Raw genomic sequence first — 24670 nt, forward strand, 5'->3', positions numbered from 1 at the left:
CAGTAAAAGCGGTCGATCACAGCTGCCTTAAAAAGATTTCCAAATAAGACAGCCACGAGTGTCCTCCGGTGTACAGCACCGAAGCGCAGGTGGCGTGGGCGGGAAATGCAATTTATTTGAAATTATTAACGGGTCAAAGCGTTATGCAATTCATACATATAAATTTTCGGGATGCGCAAAATCCCGGACCCGAAACGAGGCGAACCAGTCGATGATCTGCTAACTCGTTGTAAGATTCAGCGGCGCGCATTGATAGGCAGAGTCTCGGTTCGCCCAAAAACTTCTACCGATGATGCATCGAGCGTAGTTTTAGAGCAGGCTCCTTTTCAAACTGGATTGCGACGGGCGTTCCCGGAAGGATTTGGCGTTTGGTGAACATTGAAGACGAATGGAGGGTTGGGGGATGTGGGGGGAGGGGTTGGGGAGGGGGAGAGGGAGAGGTGTTAGGGGGTAAAACTCTACTAAGTCAACGAAAATGAGCAAGAAATGATCCGGCGATGAGTGTCGGAAAACCTGATGGTAGAAGGAAGCTATCTGAACGTTCATTGACTACTCCCTGCCGAATCGGTGTAAGAAACAACACTGGATTGCGACGGGCGTTCCCGGAAGGATTTGGCGTTTGGTGAACATTGAAGACGAATGGAGGGTTGGGGGATGTGGGGGGAGGGGTTGGGGAGGGGGAGAGGGAGAGGTGTTAGGGGGTAAAACTCTACTAAGTCAACGAAAATGAGCAAGAAATGATCCGGCGATGAGTGTCGGAAAACCTGATGGTAGAAGGAAGCTATCTGAACGTTCATTGACTACTCCCTGCCGAATCGGTGTAAGAAAGCAAGAGTTGAGATTGTTAAGCTATAAACAAAAGGAAAACTCTCCCTCTCTCTTCTTGTCTCACTACTAGGTCATGCCGGTGATTGAATGGCTCAGTAGAATTGTTCATAACATGTAGTTGGATAGTCAGTCGACACTACGGGTGAGCGTGCCCGGTTGGGATTTCAACCTTGGTCCTGGTGTGTGAAGATTGGCACCGCTGTCGGCGCTGTACCGCTGGATCCCGAAAGGAAATCTTATATTGTTTTTCTTGCAATCAGTGGTCGAGTGGTTGGATAGCACCAGATAAGTCTTATTTTCAACCGAATGAAAATAGGAAACAAACTGCAGTATTGTCTGTTCACTGTTTGTTTCTGTATGTTATAACATTGATACAATCATAAAGCAACAACAAGAACTGTCAGTTTTGTCACTGCTATAATACGGAATCGTGCAGTATTGCTTAAAACCGATCGATTTTTACTTATCCACTAATTTTAACCGTTCATGCATGAGACTAGATGCAGAGCACTCTACTTGTAATTGTGGACGCGTGAGTATGAATCAAAGTGTTTTTCTCTCCATCTCTCTCTCTCTCTCTCTCTCTCTCTCTCTCTCATCCGGGCCGTTCGGTTTTCACCGTGGGTCTGCAAGGGATCCAAACAATAAAAAATCATCAAACTACTTTCATGCACAGTGCTCGAATCCATGGGCAGAAGGAGCATAAATTGAGATATAGGGAGAACTGTAAAAAGCTGCGGATGAAAGAAACGACCGGAACCAGAAAAGGGGAGTTAAACCCAACTGACCGACCGATAGATGATTGGAAATTCCCGAGCGCTTGCCAAGATCCGGAAAAGGTGGAGTCGATGTTTTATTCATCCTACGGTCAATTTCCACACCCAATCAAACCACACGTAAGTAACCAAACACCAGGAACGACTCGCTTCCTCCGTGCGACAGCGTGTTGCCTGATGTAGTAGATGCAGGTTCGCTGTCTCTGTTTCGCTCCGCTACTAATTCAGCCGATGTTCTCGCTCGCACTGTTCATTTTAGAGAGTGATAGCTTCACAAAATAGCGCGGGTGACAGCCTGTCCCGGAAAAGTGATTTCAAACGCAATGTCCGCCTGGTTGCCTATTTCTGGTCGCGTCCCGTAAATGACTGTGGTTGTGAGGCACATTCGGCTATTGATTTGAACCGATTACCGATCAAAGTGGTGCGACACAACCCTCCTCCGCCAGCACGCCAGCATCACCTTCTTCCCTTCTCCGTGATTTCCCACTGATGGGATGGGTATTTTCGTTTGTGGAAATTCTGTTAGCTTGTTTTTGAGAGGATAAAAAACATGGCGCTTTGCGTTGGACGAAAAGGACAATTTTCGTGGATTCACTCTTTTACCATACAGATTTCGACTGGCTGGTCATTACTTGATGTCGCAACAGAAATAAATACGGAATCGAACATAGAATGTTCCCTCTTTTTGTAAAACAGAGCCCATTCGAAAAGTGGACATTGGACACATGTTCTGCAATTTAGAGTGAAACACCGACACTCACCTGATTAAAATTTATAAAATCCAATGAGCATTCCTTCGCATCTGCAGCTTTAGTAATCGGACATGTGTCTACAGCTGCTGTAATCTTTGAGATGTTGCTATATGGATGACGTCATAAGGTTAGCGAATTACAAACGCTATATTTTGAATGCACACTTTGTAAAATATTCATAGTTTTCTAAAAAGCGACACTATAAATGATGCGTTACTACAATGAACAAAACATAGACCGAAAGACTATTGGGGTTGATGGGTAGATGGGTTCAAATTGCACATGAACAGGACCTTGATACTAGATGAAACTAACTAATACTAATATGCAGTACGTACAACTTTATTGCACTAATGTCTAAGATGTTCTAACTATAAGGTCCACAAATAAATAACGGCCGTTTTGAAATCGATGGGGCCACTGTGGACTGTGGCGCGATTTTGACGTTTACAAACGTCATAAATCAAGTTCGGGAATGACATAATCAAACTGTGTAAACAGATTAGTGATTTTTTCGTGCGAGTAAAGCATAAAATAAAGTCTCTCGATGCCGAAGCGCATCGAGAGCTTTCGAGTGTTTAGGGCAATGCTGCTCTATGCGAAACAAGGTGTCGGGATTGGTTTCGACGCTTTCGAAGCGGTGATTTCGCCGTGGAGGATGCTCAACGTGAAGGAAGGCCCCAAACGTTCGCCGACGAAGAATTGACCGCGCTACTAGAGGAAAATCACTGCCAAACGCAAGAAGAGCTTGCAGCCGTGCTTGGTGTAACTCGTCAGGCCATATCATCACGGCTGAACGCGTGAGGCATCATACAGAAGGAGGGCAAACCGATACCACGCGAATTGAAGCCGCGGGACATTGAACGCAGACACTTCATGTGTGAATTGCTGGTCCAGTGGCACAACAGAAAGGGGTTCCTGCACAGAATCGTGACGGGAGACGCGAAGTGGATTTTGTTCAGCAATCCTAAGCGCAAAAAATCATGAGGATCCACCGGTCATACCCCAACATCATCAGCTCGGCCGAACATCCTTGAAAATTAATCTGAGTATTTGGTGGAACCAGCTCGGCGTCATCTACTATGAACTTCTGAAACTGGGAGAAACAATCACTGGTGAACGCTACCGGAAATTGATTAGTTTAAGCCGACCACTGCGTGAAAAACGGCCAGGATACTCAACACGTCACGACAAAGTTATTCTGCTGCATGACATTGGTCGGCCACATGTTATGCAACCTGTAAAAAACTACCTCAACTCCCTCAAATGGGATTTTTTACCGCACCCGCAGTTGTCCTGCTGTGAACAGATCCAGAATTGGTTGGATACCTGGATTGCGTCGAAAAACGTATAATTTTTCCAAAAAAGAAATCCGCGATTTTCGCTTAAGGTGGAAGAAAGTAATAAATAATAATGGCCAATTCTTTGATTGACCTAATTTCTACAAACAAAAATGCCACGAGTAAAAATAAACTTATGAAAAAACGGCTGTTATTAATTTGCGCTACTAATAAGTAGATACTTCTAGCAAAAATTATGGGAAATTTTCGATCTCTCTCTCCCTCTATCTCCCCCCCCCCCCTCTTTCTCTCGTTCTGTCTCTCGCACACACAAACACCTTTGTTGGTCTGCTCATGCCGGTTGCTCAATAGCCGGTTGTTGTGACATGGCCTGGTTACAGCTAGCGGCAGCTTCTCATCCACGTTGGTGCGATCTCCGACAGGTCCAGTTTCACCTGATTCCTGATTTGTAGAAATAATAGTTAATTTCCATGCTGTATTGGAATCTTTCTAACAAATTCAACCCAAAAACATTCATTGTGATACACTAATCATAAAAATCAATGGCCGTCTCTTCATTCGAAATGTTTGAGGCAATGCCGTAAGCATTCAAGATGAATCTTGATAGTTAGACAGACTAAAACAAGTCTTTGATAGTACAGCGTTGGCTATGCACCAGGCCTAGAGCGATCAGGGAATAAGGCACATTTGGCACACTGATTCCACACCGACTAGGGTGTGTCGATGACAATTTTAAATTCGTTTTTTTTTTCAACGCAATAATAATGCTTTATGTCGATTGCTCGTGAACTTCATTTATATCATTTTAATGACGCCAATAGTCGCATGCTCGCATACTTACTCCTGCGTACTTCCAAGTGTGTGCCGAGCGAGATTCCTTTCCCATTCCAAAGTGAAGTGCAAGAACGGCACTGTTGGGAGAAGAAAGAATCACAAAGCATGTACCGCCAGCTTCCCTAGCGCTAGTGCACGGAAGTTGTCGTGAAAGGAAATACTTCCTACCCTGTTAGAGCCGAAATGGGATCGGCAATCCACTCGCAAGCCATTTCCAGCCCGGAAACCGATAGCAACAAGGGAAAACACATACAAGCGCCGAAGATTGCTGCCTTGGCTGTGCTGCTTCCAATAACACCACACCACTGCTGGCCAAAAAACAGCCTTCTTGGCTCAGAAAGAACGAGAGGAGGCAAAAAAAAAACAACAAGTTTAAAGCACAGCTTAACATGAGAAGGAAACTAAAATTGTAAGAGCTATAACCATTGTTGGATGGAGGACGATGCCGATGTTGCAACGGTTACTACGGTGCAACTACTTTTGGAAAGCGGCACCAGTTCCGTTTGGAAAATCTACGTCTGCTAGCGCTACACCCATACCCTTGTTGCTCTTTTACATGACTTCCTACGCCTCCCGCAGGGTCAGGAGGTTTCTCCGATCGCGTTGTTGGCATTGAAAGCATGTAATACATATTTTAAGAGAATTTGCCAAAACTCCCCGTATTCTTGCCCGTACTGCGGCGGAATGTCCCGTTCGAGCTGTGCAGAAATTTTCCCCTTTTCTTTCTCAGTGCAGCTGCACACGTAAAGCAGCAGGAAGGATGTTTGTAGCCCATTATTTGAACACCACCGAGCAATGGGGTAACCGATTCCTGCTGCCGTCACCATATGCACACGCCCAAAAATTTGCCAAACACTCGAAGCAGCGCTACCAGGGTCGAACAATCATCGGAATTTGAAATGCATCAAATGGTAGGATAGTTTTGTAGCATTCGTGTCGCACTGGATGCGCTAGTATATTGCAGCAAGTTTTAATATCTTCTTACTACCATTTCGTAGCGTTTAGGGACAACTTCTTGTAAATCTCCGAATTTCTAATCCCTGGTAATGGTGGTTGTGGCTATTATGCAACTTTTTTTTTCTTTCTCTTGTGTAGCCTGACTCGCATCGAAATCCGTTGACGAGTTTCTAGTTCCTCGTTCCATCGGCAATCGATCTTTCTCCGTACAGCTTTCGATGAACTTTATCATGTCCGTGTATTGCCATTGCCCAGGTTCGGCGCTTTTTACGGAGCAACTGTTTCCGTCCGCTTGCTTTAATACATGCATAGTTAGAAACCTTAGAGTCAGTCTTGAAGCAACAAATACTACCACCCTTCCTACTGCTCCTCAACAGTACATCACATTGATGAGATTTTAATGGGGCAAAAGTTCTTCCTAGCGTAATGGTCGAGACGTAGAGTACACCATCATTCATGGAATAAATAATAGCTCTAATTTCTAGCCTGCATCGCACAGAGTAGGAGCGAGTATTTAACTCACAACAACTTATATCCCTCCGACTGTGAGCGTTAAGTTTGTTAGTGAAGTTCAAAAATTAAAAATTTGTCAGGACATTTCTTGATGTACTATTTTTGCTCATTTCTCCATTCCGTAGTTATATCTAATTGCCCATCGCGCCCATCCCTATTGTTCCGCTCTTGCACTTCATCTTACATTCAATATTCGCGTGAGCGTATGTGTGGACATTTTCATTGCTCCCCAGGTGATTTGAACACCACCTTATATTACGCTGGAAGCGTAGCCTTTCTCCCCCCCCCTCCCCGCCCCCCAAAAAAAACACATTTCACTCCCAGGAGACGGTTCCGGAAGCGGCGACGGTCGACGGTTTGCGGCGAACGAACATGATTATGCTCTTACGTTCGCCGACCGCCTGCTCGTTCGTTCCAATAGTCTCGCTACCCACGTGGGGGGGGGGGGGGGGGGGTCAAACTGGTGCTCACTTGGGAGCTTTTTTTTCTATGCTCACTTCCGGTCTCATGTGTGAATGAGCGGTCGTTTGTTTTAGCGCGATTTCCGTGTTTTTTTTTTTGTTTTTTGTTTGCGCCGTTGTTTTAATGTCAAGACAGAGCAAAAGCTGCAAAATAGAGATCGGCAGGAGCCGTGGAAGCGTCGCTTGATGGCGAGTCGAAAGGTCACTACGAACGTAACACGACCGCTGCATTAGTTGAACACTCCCAACTACAGCAATGGACCACCAAAAATTTTTCCGGGTAATTTCCCCAGGAGCGGAAGACAGTGACTGTCCATTTGATGCGTGTTTTTTTTTTTTTTTTTTGGAAAAGTTGTTAGTGCACTGTTCTGCACTGATTGAGAACCTCAAGCCCCGTAGAATGGGAAACACATGCTAAAAAGGATGTTGCACATGATCTCATAATACGGTCACACTTTACGTCACACACGATTGTGTGTAGTTCGCCTGTTCGCACTCCATGAAAATGTTCTGTATTTCGCCCAATTAATTTCCTTACCATCCGAACAGAAGCAGATTACAGAGCTATGTTGCTTAAAAATTATTGATTCAACATTCCTAAAGTATGCCTAAATGTACGACTTTCAACGAGAAGACAATGACAAGCATAGCTAAACACCGAGGACAAAAATAACAACAATTATTATAAACATGTGCTGAATGTTTATAGAAACTAATTAGACTCCGAGCGCCCTACCATGGAAGCTCGTTTCGCTTTAAATCAAGCTAACGAACCGTCCGGTAACGGTGAGTCCAGTTCCCAGGTCTATATAAATGCCTGCCCGTACCTGTTATGTGTACAGTGTGTGTGTGTGTGTTTTTTCCGCTCGAAAGCATTGCTTCTCCGGGTACGGGTAGTTTTATTAGCATTCATCATATCCCGGGAAGACCGGAGGAACGCGCTGAGATTTTCGCTAGTACGTGCATGTTATATAGTGGTTTTTCAGGGAACGTCGGTTTGTGGCTTTGGATAGAATTTCAATTAAAAACTTCTCGCTGCATAACGCATCCGGCAAAGCGGCCTTTGCTCACTCTTGCATGCGATAACGAACTGCGATTTCTGCTCTTTCTTGATTTGCATAGTGCGTTCGGTTGCTAGGATAAGGCATGATTATTGCTGTTTTGCTAGCGCTTCCGAACGGGGAAAGGTGTTAATCAGACTGAATCTAAAATGAGCATTACAAGTAAGGCATGTAATAGGATCAGACACCGAATGGAGGTGCTGCTTAAAGTGTTATTAATTATCTGTCGCAGCGTATGCGAAGAAACGTGCAATTATTGGTAGAAAAACTGTGGAACTCGATACCAAGTACTGCCGTTTAAAAGACCAACGCCATTATTACTAGCCTACGCTTGCATGAGATACGAGGGCTGACAATGAAGTAAGGTCTCCAACGCTGCAACATCGCCGGATCACGCACTAGGCGAAATCTGGCAAGACCGCCGTGTTCCTTGGTTTCCCCACTACCACTTTGCTGCTGGGTGAGGCTTCCCCGACCGCTCGGTCTTGGCTGAGCAGCCGTCAACGATGGAGGTACCCCTCGCGTCAGCGTCCAAGTGCGAATTGCGTTCTGTAATACGTTTTTTGAGTGCGAAAAAGGTGACACCTATTGAAATCCATCGTATACTAGTTGAAGTTTACGGGGAAAAGTGTATAGACATAAAAAACGTGCGTAAGTGGAGCCGCGAGTTCAATTCCGTGCGCACTAATGTTCACGACGAGGAGAGAAGTGGCCGACCGTCGGTCTCGGATGCGAGGCAGAAATGCTCAAAAACCGCCGTGCGACAATTAAGGACTTGGAAGAGAAGCTTGGAGGAGTGTGTAGCAGCGAAACAATCCGTCATATCCTTGTGAACAACTTGCAGTATCACAAAGTTTCTGTCCGATGGGTGCCGAAAGAGCTCAGAAAGAGGTCAAGGTGTTGGAAAAAAATGGCGATTATGTAGAAAAGTAGCCAAGACCTTGGCCTTTCCAACGGTGTATCGCTTTTTGTAAATAAATGTCATTTTCTATGAAAAAAAAAATGGAGACCTTACTTTATTGTCAGCCCTCGTATACTATTGACGACATTTGGTCCATTAAAATTCTAATCGTACAACTGAATGCGTGCGATCAGCGCAGAAAATAAAACACACTGTATACCTATTCACAAAACCCGTATCCGGATTAGTCAGCGAGCTCATTTATTAGTATTGCCGCACATTGCTAGGATTTAGCCATAACCTGCAACGCTAAGGAAGGGATTTCCCTTCGCACTGTTAAAATATCGGCACGAGAGTTGATCGTGGCGCTGGTTTCTTTTTGTAAAAGCGTTTCGTTTCTCCATTAACCCGGCCTAGGCAAGCCCCGGTGCTGGCGGCTGGGCGAACGTGAGCAATATCGTAATAATTCCGGGTCGAATGAAAACATTTATCCTCCAACTTCATTAGAGCACCGGCTCCGAAACGTAACGAAGAGCACTAGCTAACAATCCTTTGATGATGAACCGGTTTTCGGACATATATAAACCCAAAGCTTCTCGTCCTTTCATTCCATCGGTTGGACCGCACGGACCGTAGCTATGTACCTACGCATACCCTTAACTCAGCTCCTGCTGTTTTACCTCCCTTTATAGTTATAAGCCTATCTATCAAGATCTGCCCGTCCGGTAACAATCCGGAGACGAACCGACCCTGGTTGATCTTCCTGCCGCAACGCAACCAGTAGCTTCCACGCTTCTAAACACTGCCAGTCAGTAGCTCGTACACAGCCGCTCGGTACCGGACCAGGCTGGAGATAATTTATTGGAGCATAAAATTTACATATTTCAAAATATTGACTGCCCCATAAATTGGTTGCTGATTAATTGAATATTGATTATTTCCCACTAGCACTCTCGATTGAAGGCGGATGGTGCTTACCCCGTGGTAGAGTGGGTAAACCGTGAGGCTGTTCCGTGCAAAGAGAGAGAGAGAGAGAGAAGAGAAAGCGGGATTGCCGAAATGCTGGCAAAAGTCTACTCTAAAACATACTGTTCGCGATACACATGTTCACCAAACGAGCTCAGCTCGGCCAACCAATACTATGTGCAACGTACCGTGACCAGAAATCCTAAGCGCCTTTTGCGATGCGAATTGACGATGGTGGAGGCAGCAATGTTGGAAGGATGATTCACTTGGCTCAGCTAACGTCGCTCAACGATCGGCCATGGATCTACAACGGGAGCTTCCAGAAAGTGCGTCCAAAACACAATACAGACTGCTACCACTAAAGAGCCACTAACGAGCTTTTGCTAATAGCAAACGCATCCACAAAAAAAAAAAATCCTACGAGTATTTTACGGTACAACGAATGCTGCTAATTCATTTTAGGTAGTATAAAAATCGCAAATATAATCCGGTCTCTAGCTAGCTAAAATACTATCCCTAAAGGAACGAACATCAGAGTATAAACTCTAGACGCACTGTTACCACAACATCCACACACACACACAAAAAAACGGACACAGGACAACTGACTTGTGACTGCAAACACGGCAGTATGAAGTACACGGTCGAGGATTCGGGTGACCTTTGACCGATCCGCCATGGAGGATTGGCAGAGTCCAAAACGAAACAATTAGAATCCATCGAGCAGAACGAAATGTACACACGAGGACATGAGCGGGCAGACGTTACGTGCATGGCGATGATTTAGTACAGTCGAGATGCACAAGAATTTCATTATTGAAACTGTCTAGTGCAATGTTTTTGCTTTGATTTCACTCTGCCGCTCCGTAGTATCTTACTCCTATGCTAATCGGACTGTTCGGATGCTTTCGAAACGTTGCTGTTCTGTTGATTTTGTTTATTATGGATTTAAGTAAAGTAACTTATACAACTTTATTTTTTTGATACTATTTGATATCCACCAACAAACACTCCAGCTCCATCATGCCACAACGTCTTGGTTTGTGCAATACAATAACCAGTTTGCTTCATCGATTTCCGGCAGCACCTGTCAAAAGCTGTCTGTCAATACTGCCAACAAACAAATCATTAGTTACCATCACCTGGATCTTTTTGTCATCGTTCGTGCTTCGTGCTGCCGTTCGCTAGGTTTGCTCCCACTCCCCTCCCCCCCCCCCCCCCCCAAAATACAAACACCAAGCAAATCAAGTAACTGAAGAATTGTTTTCAACAGACGCTTCCGCCGATCTGTGGCCCAACAAACCAGTGGCCATTCGGTACCATCAATCCAGGAAGACGCCAGACGTGGGATATTGGTGACCACACTCAATTGTGCCTCATTTAAAGGTGACGAATGAGTCCGTCCTTTTGCATATGTGTGTGTGTGTGTGTGTGTGGGCGGCAAAAGAGAAAAATGGAGCATCCCGTACAACAATGACGTTGGCAAACCCCTGACACTGGCTAGCAATTCCTAACAGCCTCTAAGGGCTCACAAAGGTCGTCGAAATAGGCCCTACCCTTTCATTCAGTTTCTTTTTACATACGCTGCTTTCATGCACAATTCGCTAGTGTGTGTGTGTGTGTGTGCTCCTTTTTTTTGTGCTGTCGCTAAAAGAGGTCGAAATCAAAAGCATTGTCAGTGCACCGAAGGCAATAGTACGAGTGCCAGGATAGCACGATCTATTTCCACACCCTGCATGTCGTGCGGAAAAATGATCCGATCAGGCTTCTTTTTTTTTGTTCCTGGTCTGTTTTCCTTTCTTAGTTCCTTACGCTTTCTTCTCTTCCTTTCATCACGCAGGTGAACTCACTTCGTTCTTTTCTTTTCTTTCCGTTTGTGTTGTTAGTAATGCTTTGAAATTTTTCCTTCCGCGTTTGGCCATTTTTCTGTCCCAACCAAGACGGTTCTCACGCTCCAGGGGGATCTTCTTTGCTACTACATTCCGGGCTTTTCTTCATGTGTGTTTGTTAAAACGTCTTACGTTTCGTGTCCCTTTCGTCAAACCAGCGCTCTTCCCGGCTCGTTCACCACCATTTCCTGCACGGAAGTGCAGAACAATAGGCAATAGAAAATCCTGCAGCACTGATGAAATGGAGCATCGTCCTTTTTCACTTCACCTACTTGCCTTCCTACACCTTTCACTTCCATTTTATAAAAAAAAAACGAAGAGCATTCTACAGATTTTTTCTCCCTTCCTAGTGGTTAGTATGCTCGCCCTTGTTAGCGTGGCTTGTAAAGAACGCAAACAATGGGACAAGAAACACACCGTTTCGGCAATTTGGCCACTTCGCCGCACGGTGTATGGATCGTGCCGTCAAAAACGGTAACCATTAGGCCATATCCGGAACCCGGAAAGATGCTAGATTTTCGCACCCAGCGAATGCAGGTATCAAACACTGTCCGGGGTCGCGCCAGTAAGCGGGGCGCATCCCCAACCGGTCTCTCTACATATTAGATGTTTATCCATTTATATCGCACCTACACGAAAGCAGATGGGTTTCGGTGAGTGGATGGGCAACAGAAGCGATGGTAAGAAATGAACTCTTAAGCCCGGAAAAGTGATCCCAAATGGGGTATCAGAAGCAGCGGCACAAGCGGCACAGCCGGAACCTGCGAACAAATTGTAATCCAATAATAATGAAGAATAAGAAATAAAACCGACTGGCCATGGATTCTATCCTGCAAAGAACATCTGAAAAAAAAGGTTAAAGCATACTTACAGAAAAGAGCATACTACATACGCTAGATGCTCTAGCGATGGTGTGCACTTGGGAATGTAATAAAATGATTCCGTACCGTTCAGTTGCTCTCATAACTGTCAAAAGTCCGACGGAGCTTCATAGTAAAGTTTGCAACCAATCCAATTCCAATTCTGGTTCCAAACCGGGAAATTGTACGGCCAAGCGTGTTATCTGTTTATTTTTAAAATGATATCTTATAACGGCTTTAGGAAATTGTGATAATGAGTAATACTTACTTTGAACACGACAGCGTTTAACACGGCGTGTTAGAAGCAACAGCGGCGAAGATCTTCACACGGAAGGACCGGAATTTGAATCGCATCCGGACCGTTCCCTCGTAGTGAGGACTGACTTTCCATCTACGAGGTAGTCTCGTAAGCTATACGATGGTGCATGAACAGCAAATGTCGGTTATGTAGTATTATGTATCATATTGTCTCATCAGCGGCAAATTCGACTTTATACTGTAGCTAGTACTTCTGTGGCGTCCCATCGCCACAGGCAGTACATCACCGTTGAGTACTGGAATTAGCTCTTTCAGTTCATTCATTCATTCATGTTGGCCTGCTCTTTTAAAGAGCACGTCGTCGTGACAAGGCCCAGTCAACAATAGAACTCCAGGAAACTCGATCCCTGGCTGTAGGTTCCCATCCATGTAGGCACCCGATCTCCGGACTCGTGCCGATCTGGGGGTCGCTGACGAATACTTTCTTAGCGGGGCAAGAGTCCGGCATCCTCATAACATGCCGGTCTTTGATACCGTCAGGATGTCCGGTTCTCCGTATAGCTCAGGAAGCTCGTGGTTCATCCTTCTCCCCCACACTCCATGCTCGAACACACCGCCAAAGATGGTCTAGAGGATACGACGCTCATACACGCCAAGAGCGTTTGCAACCTCCGCTCGGATACGAATCAGTGTGCGATATATCTCACATTTCGTGCGGTTTCGAAGTCTTCTGGATCTCAGCAGACGGTAATGGCCGTAGTAGGCACGATTCCCCTGAACAATGCGTCTCAGGATTTCGCTGCTGACATCGTTATCTGAAGTTACGCCAGTCCCAAGATAGTAAAATTCCTCTACTACCTCGAGGTTGTCGCCGTCGACTAACATGCTGCTTCCCACTCGGGCTCTATCGCGATCAGAGCCTCCGGCAAGCAGGTATTTCGTATTCGTCGCATTGATCTTCCAATTCTTGCTGCTTCACGTTTCAGTCGGGTGTACGCCTCACACACCTTCGCTGTTGTCTTGCCAACTATGTTAACGTCTTTCGCGAAGCCAAGAAATTGAAGAGACCGGCAGAGAATCGTGCCACGGATATCGTTGTCTAGACCCGCGCTTCGTATGACACCTTCCAAGGCTATATTGAACAGTAGACAGGAGAGTCCGTCCCCTTGCCTCAGACCCCTGTGAGATTCGAACGATTCCGACAGCATGTTCAAAATTCTGACCTTGCACTGCACCCCATTTATGGTGGCCTTTAACAGCCGGATCATCTTTCCAGAAACATGGCGCCGCTGCATTATGTTCCATAACTCATTTCGATCTATGGTATCGTAGGCCGCCTTGAAGTCGATAAGCAGGTGGTGCGTAGGGATCTGACACTCTCGGCACTTCTGGAGGATCTCCCGAAGAGTGAAGACTTCGGGAGAGGTCGGTGGTAGATTTGCCTCCAACAAGCCCCGCTTGGTAGCTGCCAACGAAATCTGTAGCAAGGAGGGCAAGTCTTCAGAACAGGATCTGGGACAGGGTCTTATAGGCGGTATTGCGGACTGAAATGGCACCATAGTTTGAGCATTTCAGTTTGTCGCCCTTTTTGTAGACTGGGTGAATGACGCCCAGTTTCCACTCCTCCGGTAATTCTTCCTCGGTCGCCAGACCATCACTACCAGCAGTCTATTGATACCTTACATTTCTGAAGTAACACCCTTGCTGGTGCAATTCGTGCAAATGTTCGGTGAAGGCTCATGGAGGGACTAAAGTCAGTAAAAAACCTGACAGTACCCAGAGGATGGTACCCGTTTCATGCCGCGAGGGGTTTCCATATGATTCAAAAAGCCTACCGGTGTGACCTGACAGGTCGTTAAGCAGAAGAAGCAGAAGAATAGAGTTACTACCCAATCGATGTCGAATCGAACTGCTTTCACGCTACGACGAAAAAACGGAATGAATGTCATACTACTGAAAAGGGTTTCAATTGAGGCGATAATATGATTATCATCCGTCGACACCTTTTGATCGGGTCAAGACATGCAATAGCTTCACTACCTTAGGTTAGCCTCGTAGTGAGCGAGATACTGCCCGCCAGGCTACGAAGGTGTGCCTTTTCTCTTCATTTGATTCTAAGGTTTAAAGTGATTCTCTGAAGGACTTCTTCTGTTGCTTGTTCTGTTATTTTTTTTTTTACGGAACACTTTGTCTTGTTGTTCAAGCGTATAGAATTCACCACTAAAGACGTTCGCAACCTGCTACACAATGTTTACGAAGTAGCTGATTAAAAGAGTTTTATCTCGTTTGACTTGACACGACTTTTTTTTATCGAGACTTTATATCGACAAGTAGAAAACTTACAGATAATCTCATGATATTCGGGTTGCATCAGTTTTAAAAACATTTGGAAAAACTTTCTTAAGAGGATTGTAAAATTATGTAGGGGTTTGCAAGCCAGCAACTTCTGCACGGTTGGTACTGCTTTAGAATAAGATTATTGTACGTTGGAATTTATTTTCATACACCAAACGAAAAGCACCATTTCGATTGGTGCATGACTTAAAACCAATTACAAGGTTTTTTATTTTTTCGGTTTGTCTCGATATTGCAAAACGCTTCATGTAAACAGTGTAATAAATAGAGAAAAACGAGCAAACCAAAGCCAAGCTGGCTGTTATGTATAACGTTTCAAATAATGGAGGAGAAAAAAAATCAAATCCAAGCCTCGTGCAATTGAGTATTTTGTGCTTTTTGTGTGTTGTCTTTCAAATGAAATGGATACATTCGATTCCCATTTTGACCGTTCCGCCCATAGAAGGGACTATTCGGTTACGAGGTAAAAAGAGGTCTGGAAAACTAATATATGAGCAATGCATGGCGTAGCAGGTCGTTTTGCCAAAAAAAAAAACGAGAAAGATACAAAAGGAAAGAGTGAGAGAGACTGTGTGTGTGTGTGAGTAATAGAGAGAGCAAGAGAGTGAGAGAGAAAGAGAGAGAAGATTTATACATATATATACAGGTGCGTTTCGAAAAACGCTGTGAAACATTGATTTTGCTGCAGGCTACCATCACTACCTAGAACGGATACTCAATCAATATAAAGTTGTACTAGGTTGAAAACAAAAACAAGATTCAAACAGAATACATCAAATGAAGCGCATCGATGCCGGGGCAAGGTAAAAGGGATCCCCCCGCCAAAAAGGATCCGGACGCAACGAAAGTGCCCATATCGGATCCTTATCGACGCATCCTAGCCGTGACGGACAAACGGTTCGATCAAAAGTGAAAAACTAAGTCATGTCGAAGAAGCGAACTGTAATTAAATAACTGTTTGATTAAAATCAAGCTGCCTTGCTCCGGCATCCGTACACCCGGGTGCGGGTCTTTTCGAATCCACTGGCCCGACCTTTTACCATTCCTCCCTTCCGATTCCTACCCGATTGGGGCCCAACAGCCCCAGCTGCTTCCTTGCGGTTCTCATTAATAAATTCCGGAAATACCGAGCCGGCACCTGCAGCCCCCCCCCCCCCCCCACCCCCCCTGACACACAGTTTGGGTCGCACGATCAAGTTCTGGTGCTTCAGAAGTCTTCCCTAGCGTACCCCGAATCACTTTCTCACTCTCTCTCTCTCTCTGTACCGCAGCACCACGAAATGAAATGGATTGATCTGCCAGATGAAAATCACCGTATTGGACGACACCACGACGACGCTTTGCCACCTAGCGGTGCCCGTGTTCCGAGCGCATGTACAAAAGAAAGCCAGGACCGAAACGTGGCGGGAAGGAACAGTGAACGAAGCGGTAGGTACGAACAGAACTGCGGAAGGATCAAGCTGAATAACATACTTTTGATCCGTGCAAGTCATGCGATGAAATTTCCCCACTGATTAATTGAACATCAAACGGTTTACTGCCGCACCGCGGCGGCGGCGGCGGCCACCGGCTACTGATTTGAACGTAAACTTAACCTGGGTAGAATGTGGAGAAGTCTACATATCATTCGTTTGCAGCGACTGCGATCGTGAATGTGGCATTCACGAGCATTGGGGGGGAGGGAGTTGAGAAAAAGCAAAATTTGCAGCACAAACTAACTGTCCACCGCTGAACGTTCGTTACACGAGAACTACAATAGAGCGAGAAAGTCTTAAGCTCGAACCACATGCAGCGCAAACGTCAAATCGCGTTGTGTCAAAATGTACTGAGATTTTTTTTTGCGATTCGTGTAGTAATATATTTACGCTCGGCTTTGCGCTTACGGTGAACGAAAACGTGTAGCCTATAAAATACCGTATAAAATTGATTTTAAATTGCAGTAAAATAGTTTTATCCGTAAAACTATCGTAAAAACCAGTAAATATCCGTAGTTATGTGCCTCTTTCGTCACAAGAACGATTTGTTTAGAAATGTTTGCGCTCAACGTTTATGCCTACGAAAACCCAGAAATGATTTTAACAAAACGTTTGGGTTTGTGCTTATCGTTTGAGCGCTGTGTAGCCCGAGCTTTACGTAAACGTATGATGGTCATGAGCGATCCTTATAAAACTTCTACTGTGAAAATAGTTATCTTGTGCTATTTAACAAATATAATTAAAACTGCACTACCAACAGAACAGGAAATATCAACTTCAAATAACCTTTTGCTAGGATAAACTTTAAGATATTCGTCGCAATACGCCTGCGTTCGCTTGTAGCAACATTAACATTATACAACTGGTAAAGCAGCAAGAACACACCGTGCGGCAGCAACTACCCAGCATGATAGATTTTACCTCCATGGCGAGCAGTATGTGTCCCACGCAAGGGTGGAAACGGCATGTGATTAGCGACAAAATCTTGATTTGCGAGCATCGAGACTCGGCTTACCGCTGAAAACAGTCCACCACCGGCTTGGGGAGTCAACGGTATCACGAGATTCCTCGTTCCCTGTGTGCGAGGCTCTACGTGCTGACTGAGGAATTGAGATTGATTGCATCTAATTAATGGCGCACTTTATACGTGTCAGCTCGATGAGCCACAGTAGTGCCAGCATTAGATGCCAAGCGCTCGCACGTATCCGTTGCCTTTTGCGCCTCGCTTTGCCACACTCGCAATGCGCTCGAAAGGTTGTGCATGGGAGCAGAAGTCAAGCAGGAAACTGTCATCAGCGGAGTAACACTTTACCGCAACACTTTTGCGTGTAATATAAGCCACCGGTGCCCATATTATCCTAATATTAGTGTCTCCGAGCCCGGGAAAGGTCACGAGAGAATTCAGCGAAAAAGGGAGGGGGGGGGAGGGAACGCCCCATGAAACCTGCTATCAATTTTCCTGTACTAGCGGAGGGAAATGAAGGTTTCTTATCGCATCGATGGGTAGCGTTTCCGTACGGACACTGGTAGCAGCCGATGTGGAGTCGTTTGCAGTAGACAGAAGAACCAAGGAGTAGTTCATTAAAGTTTAATAATGTATAGTTTAACGTGAAAAAATTTTATTTAAAAAAAAAGATTTAAAACAAAACATGAAGCGCAAACGCTTTTTTTACGATCTAATTGAAGAGTTTGGACAATGCCAACTTCAGTTCAAATTTCACAAGATTTGAAGAAAAAAATTACACTCATTTCACTAAATGAAACCATTTTCAAGTCTTTCTAATGCCCTATTTATCCTAATAGAAACAGCATTAATTCCACCATGGCTTCCATGGCACCAGTGACCGTGTGTATTCCTTTATTTACAATCTCCGCAATATCCGGATTACCTTAAAAACAACACCCAACAGCAACAACAAGAAGAAAAAAAACGAGAAGCAATTTGCATTTTTAAATCTTTTGCCGAAACCGCCAGTGTTGTAAGCCCCTCCCTAACTGCTCAGCTTTCGGCATCAGCTAATGCAGCAGGTATTATTTTGATCGAAGAAGATTGGAGGCAGAAATATAAATGATAAGTCCGGATAGTCGTTATCTTGTTTTAAAATTCCACTACTGTAATACGGACATATTTTGCTCGGTTTAAGCGTGTTATCTTCATGGAAAATCAATATTAATTGTCCACAGCTACCGAATGACCGCGCTGATTTCGTTTATATAGTTTAGTAGCGAAAAACTTTAACTACCCTACGACTTGCAACGTAGAGCACATTTATTTGGTTACTGGCGAGCATCTTCTACTGGCGCCCAAAATCTTAACGAATCGTGACCATCACTTTCACCACCCTCGAGCTGCTTAAAAGCTATCGTTGCTATCGTTCTGAACCCATGGCTTGACATTATCAAGTATATCTTTTATCCATACCCCGAAAAAGGTGCAGCCTTTCAGCGGCTTCCAGCTAACGATAAGGCACCCGCTGGACGCACGTTCATCCCCATTGATGCAAAAAGGCAGAACCCACAAACAAAGAAACATTACATTCCAACAGCCTCCACGGAGCCATTTCATTACCATCATCATCGCGATCATTACCACGCGCAAAAGGGCGCTGCATTGGCTTCATTTAACGGGTGGATTGCGGGCTCGCTGTGCTGCTGCTACCAAAGGTAAACCACTCTGCATACTGTTCTGCCGCCCGGGTGAACGATAGTGGTTGGCATGAATAGGGACGAGTGGAATGAAGCGGGGAAAGGGGGCAGGAGGTTAGAGTATGGAAGGGAGAACAATTTTCACACCCGCCGGCCCCAAACGCTGCCCCGCAGCGTAAGCTAGCAGCAAATGATTGAATTTTATGAAGCAGAAAGTTAATTACTGGAAAACGGATGAGAACCGAGACCGCGTTTTTTTTTTTACGTACTGCGTGGAGGACAGCGGAATTAGTGGCTGCGCCGAGCAACGGAAGACATGAAAGGCGGCTCGGGGAATAAATTGTATTGCATTAAAGCATCCAAAAAAAAAAAAACGTTACGCACCCGCCCACTGCAACGCAGACAAACAGTTTTATGCGGTGCTGAGAGGTAAACCAGTGCAAATAAAAGCACGACCGAGTGAAATGGGTGGTTCGATAAATTTGCATCGGTAGATTGCACTGACTGAGAGGAAATTCATTTGTTTTGGGCTGGCGGGTCGTAAGAAAAGCCAAAAAACAAAAAAAAACCCTGCAAAAGAAAGTCTTCAATACGTTTGACAAGTTCCACGTTCTTGTGTCAAAATTCATCGCAAAAACCGCTCTAAAGTATCAGCACTGCAGAGAGCGAGAGAGAGAGAGAGAGAGAGAGAGTGAGAGAGAGAGAGAGGAGAGAGTGGCAAACCTCGGAAAATACGTAAATTCCCCAATCAACCTTGTTTATACTAAGGAATCGGTTATTGTGTACATTGTTAGAATACATGAAAATTAAAAAATAACATGTTTCCAATTACGGTGGATAATTTTGGAAAGCCTACGGTATATCCATTCAGTTTAAAAAAAAAGTGCTGCAAATAAAAATTACCAAAAAAAAAAAAACCTTTCAAAACTTTTACCCCGTCATCGACGAGGAAATATTGAGACTTTTTGAGATCTCGTATTGTGACTAGGTACGTTGCATGCGTTCGTAAAAGCATTTGCCCACTGCAACGCAGCAAATCGTACGATAGGAAGGTAAACATGGGCAGAAATTGATTGCATTTGCCGGTGAAGGAACCACACATGGAAGCGCTGTCCTTGGGAAACTCTTCATCGGAATCCTATTGTTACATGTTCGATATGTTCGTCTCGATGTGGAAAAGAATAGCCTTTGGAAACTGTTCGTGTCAGACGTATGATGTGAGTCTGCCACTCCCATTACCGGCCTCAAGCTTCGATAAGGAGCGAAGGCAGTGAGGGTTTTGCAACAACAACCAAAAAAAAAACGCACACACACACACACACATCCCATCACATCGCTGCCTTTTTCCTTTCTTTGGTTCGCCAACACACATTCAACACTCTTTGGCAGATAGCAGCAGCTGAACTGAATCAAAGTAGCGCACTCCAATTTACCATAACGCGAACCAAAAAACCCCAAAGGATTCCAAGGCACCGGGTACCGGGCGCGTCGTGTCTCGAGCGTTCGATGGTTAGGGAATGGATAATTACTATTTTATGAAGACGAACAAAAGCTTTTTAAGCGCTGCGCTTCTGGTGTCGCTCGGTGATGATATGCGCCAATGAAAGTTCTCCCTTTTGCACCATCTTTTTAACCCTCAACCTCCTTTCTCCCCTCCTCTCTCCAGACACACACACACACACACACACACACCCGCCTTTGCATACAGAGATCCTTTTTATGATTCAGTGTTATCTCATTCACTCCAAGGATGTATATTTGCCTTTCGCACACACACACACACTTGCCCGATTGCTAGGATTGGTCGTCGGCTCGTTCCGTTTTGTGAGGGGCGATCTTTCAAAAAAGCGTACGGTTTGGGAAATTTGATGGAAAATTTATTCAACCGTTATTGATACAATTTCAATTTTCCAAGACTCCCGACAGTACGGCCCTATTTGTAGCACATCCCTCTCGAACTAATGCCACCCCCCCTCCCCCACCTTCGCCTCCCACACAGGCTTTCCCTTTCTAGCAAAAGCAACCCACCCCTCCTCCCTCCTTTCCAACACGCTCTGGGAGTTCTTATCGGTCGATCTTTTCCATCTTGGCGTACCACGGAGCCATTTTATTCATTTTAAGGTTCCGATACCCACCATACCGTGCCACCCGGCGTCACCTTGGTTGCGCCAGTCCTTAGACACCAAGTTAAAGCCTGAATCTCATCAGATGAGTAGCGGTATCATCATTTACTCGGCGAAGCCCTGGCAACGTTGTCCTCGCCTTACCCGTTTCTTACAACGGGAATCAATGAGTGCGTCGTCCCGTAACGCCTTCCGGACCAACGGTCGGTGGGGAAAGGTAAGCAGACGGTGCTGCGGAGTAAGGTTCAGCATTTTAACATTCTTCGCTTCACCGTGAGGCTCTAGGGGGAGGGGGTTTGCTAGAGAATGAGAAAGTTCGAAAGTTTTAAGCCAATCGGAAATTGCAAATTGACTTCTAGCCTTGCCTTGCATTGTTTGAAATTCGCGGAAATTAGTCGAAACTACCGACGGCAGTATAGTGCGCTTGCGGGCGGGGTATTTAACATGGTGTTCGGGCTTGTGCGAGGTGGTTGAAGTGCGCTGATCAAATTCATCGTACAGTCCTAAGCATCATCGAAGCATCCCATGTATTTAGTAGCTACTAAGTAAAGTTGAAACGCGTAATGTCGGAATAAAATCCCTATCGTTAGAATACCTGCTGAGAGTTATTTCAGACTTTGTATAAGATTTTACTAGCGAAGCCGGCCGTAAAGCAAGGACAAGCACGATAAGATGTGCGGGATCAATTATGTAAGAAACGTTCTGTACTTCAAATCCTACACTCTAAACTAAAACCGGTCTAGCTAAGTATTCTTTAGGATCCGGGATTGGCTAAAACATTTAGACACCCCCAACTCACTGCGTTCTGGTTGTTCAGGAGCAGTTACTTATAATGATAAAACCTTCGTTTGCAAAAAAAAAAGCATTATAAAAACGGACAAATACTTTTTTCCTTCCAATTCCCTAGAAAATAGCTTGTGTTTACTAAAACCAACACACACAAAAAAAAATACCATCCATCCCACAATTGTGGACACCATTCGGCGAGGAAAGCAGTGCGCTATCGAACGCAACGGCACGAACTTTTGTGTGCGGAAAGATTGCGTGTAACCTGCGTTCCAGGTGGCGGCAGTAGTGTTGCTTCGGTGGACACATGCCGATGGTTAATTAGCGTGCTTCCCTCTAATGAAGTGCGGGCTGCCGCCGATCACGAAAGGAAGAAAGCGCCACGTTGCGTTTTTATTCCACATTGAGCATGGAACAATCATTTAAGTAACCCATTACATTCTATCGCACAACCGCTTTCGCCAGGGTAAAGGGGCCACACCTGGAGAATATTTGCTTCCATCAACTGTTCCGCGCTGTGGGCGGAAATTGTATGAATAAAAATGCAGAACATTGCCTTGGTTTTTGCTTGCTACCTCAGAGGGTTGCTCGTTGATTGCCAACCGTGACTAAGACCATTCGGGCAGGCATCCCACCGATGGTATTTCCGCCGCGCATGACTGTGTTGAAAATCTCTGATGCCTTTAGCAACTTCAACATGGGAAAGGAAAACTAAATTCCATAATTTTCAAAGCAATGCGATACATTTTGGCGTGGTTTCCATTTGCACATGGCCACAGATCCTTGACAAGCAGACGGGCAGATTTTATGTTTGCCAGGTTTTCTCGTGCCAAACGGCAGCAGGCCGTGGTCGGCTGAATTGAATCAGACGCTTCATCAACTGCTTGCGCAGGGTCAACATTTGCGACACATTTCGTTTGATCATCGGCGCTCCCAGGAGCGGGAATCGCACCGGCAACCCGGTATGCCTTTCGGGAAGGTTCTTCATTGGAGGTTCATCTTAATCAAGTTTAAAAATTTACAAACCACATTCTCGCACAGCCCAGCCGGTCCAGCACGGCCAGCCGAAAGAAACAGGCGGAGAACCACCGTGAAGGGTACGCTGTCGGCAGCTACAGTGTCAATCGAGCTCGACCGTATGTAACCGAAACAGTTTTCTCACTCTGCTCGACCCGTACGGAACCTGTGAAGCTGTGGAGGGGAGGCGGGTTGATAAGCAAGCAGGAAATTTAAATTGCTCAGGAGTGGGGAGAAGAAAAAAAAGAACGCTACTATAAGATGAATCCTTAAATATTTCATTGATTACAGTTTCAATGAATTATTATCTCTGAATTGCTGGATCCACATGCCAGCAAGTACTTGTATATATGTCCGTATGGGGAGAGCACGGCAGTCCTTGTAGTGTTAAATCTTTCCGAGCGTCTAGCGCACACTAACGGAGGGTTCGTTTTTTAGCCAAAGAATCGTTCGCTAACTCACTGGCGTTATTTTGCCAACAAAACATGAGGATGTATTTATTTTTATTTTATTTCTTTTCATTTCCGTTTCGCTCGGCTATTACTAGCACTTTCTTCGGTAACTTTGGTGCCCATTTGGTTGGATACGGGGAGCAAACAGCAGTGCACAAGGTTCCTTTCTCATTCAATTATTTTTATCTTCCGTGAAAGTTACTGTGGTAATTTTGAGAACATTTATGAACCTCGTAGATTCTTTCAATTTTTCTGCTACTCGTAAAAGCCATCTAGCATCCCCCTACAGATGGTGTAAAATTCTCCATTTTATCTATTTATGAGTAGGAATAACAATATTTTTGTACGTTTTTTAAGTAGATTTTCTTCATAGTTTAAACAGAAAGCGCAGTACATACAATTAATTTTGCCACTAAGAAAATAGTGATAATAAATTGCTGAGTAGTAAGCTCGAGAGCTTTGAGCTAGCATAAGCTTAAAATAATAACTCAGCCCACCCAAACCTAACCACCATCAAAACCATCCAGTGTAATGCAACAAGGAATACATAAAAATAAGAATCACCCAAAAGAAATCCTCATCAATTCACCCCTTTCGCTTTTCATCATCGGCAAGAACATGCTTTTTTTCTTCTTCTTCCGTCCGCTCCTGGATTCGACAGCATGTATTCGTTCCTTTATTAATTTACCCTTCGTCATTTGGGGTCGAATATTTGTATTCAATGCGACCGCTCTTTCGCATTTGGAAACGACCGACCGTCGGAAATGGAAGGACTGGAATAGGTTGATAATTTAAATTGTTCCTCCATCCCCTAATGTTTGCAGTTGTTGGCGGCACGGGCGTAACGGCCGCATTCAAATGTAGGCGCGATACACATTTGCTGGCAAGGGCAAAGTTATATCAAACTGTGCGAAAATGTTCAACCAAAAAAAAAGAGAAATGCATAAAATAGATATCCAAACCATGCCCGGTCCAGCCAAATGTGGACCATCCATCGCATCAACACTCAATATCATGCCCGAACTGCCCAAATACGTTTAATGTATTCAACCTCATGGCAGGGAGGATTTATTCAAAACCAATACATAACCCCCCCCTCCCCCCCCCCCCCGCCCCCGGCAAAGTGAATAGAGAAACGACGGACGGTGGAAACTGGCAAAGAAAACCCCCGGGTGGACACTCTATCCTCGTCAATCGGAAGCAATACGTCTTTTTGCTCGTCTGCTCGCTATGCGGACACTTTCCGTCTTTCTCCCTTCCGACAGAAGCTTGCCGCTCGGGAGTGAAATCATTTAAAAGATTTGCGGTAGAATAAAAACCAATGTTTTTCGTGCGAATGTTTTTCTTCGCATTCGCAGTTTGGATACGATAGCAACTGTTTTCCTGCACTTTTGCATTACCACTTTAAGCGGTTCGGGGTAGCTTTCTTTTTCGCTTGAGGTTTAATTTACTATACTCT

This window comes from Anopheles maculipalpis, chromosome X (genome assembly GCF_943734695.1).
Source record: "Anopheles maculipalpis chromosome X, idAnoMacuDA_375_x, whole genome shotgun sequence".
Taxonomy (NCBI): Eukaryota; Metazoa; Arthropoda; class Insecta; order Diptera; family Culicidae; genus Anopheles; species Anopheles maculipalpis.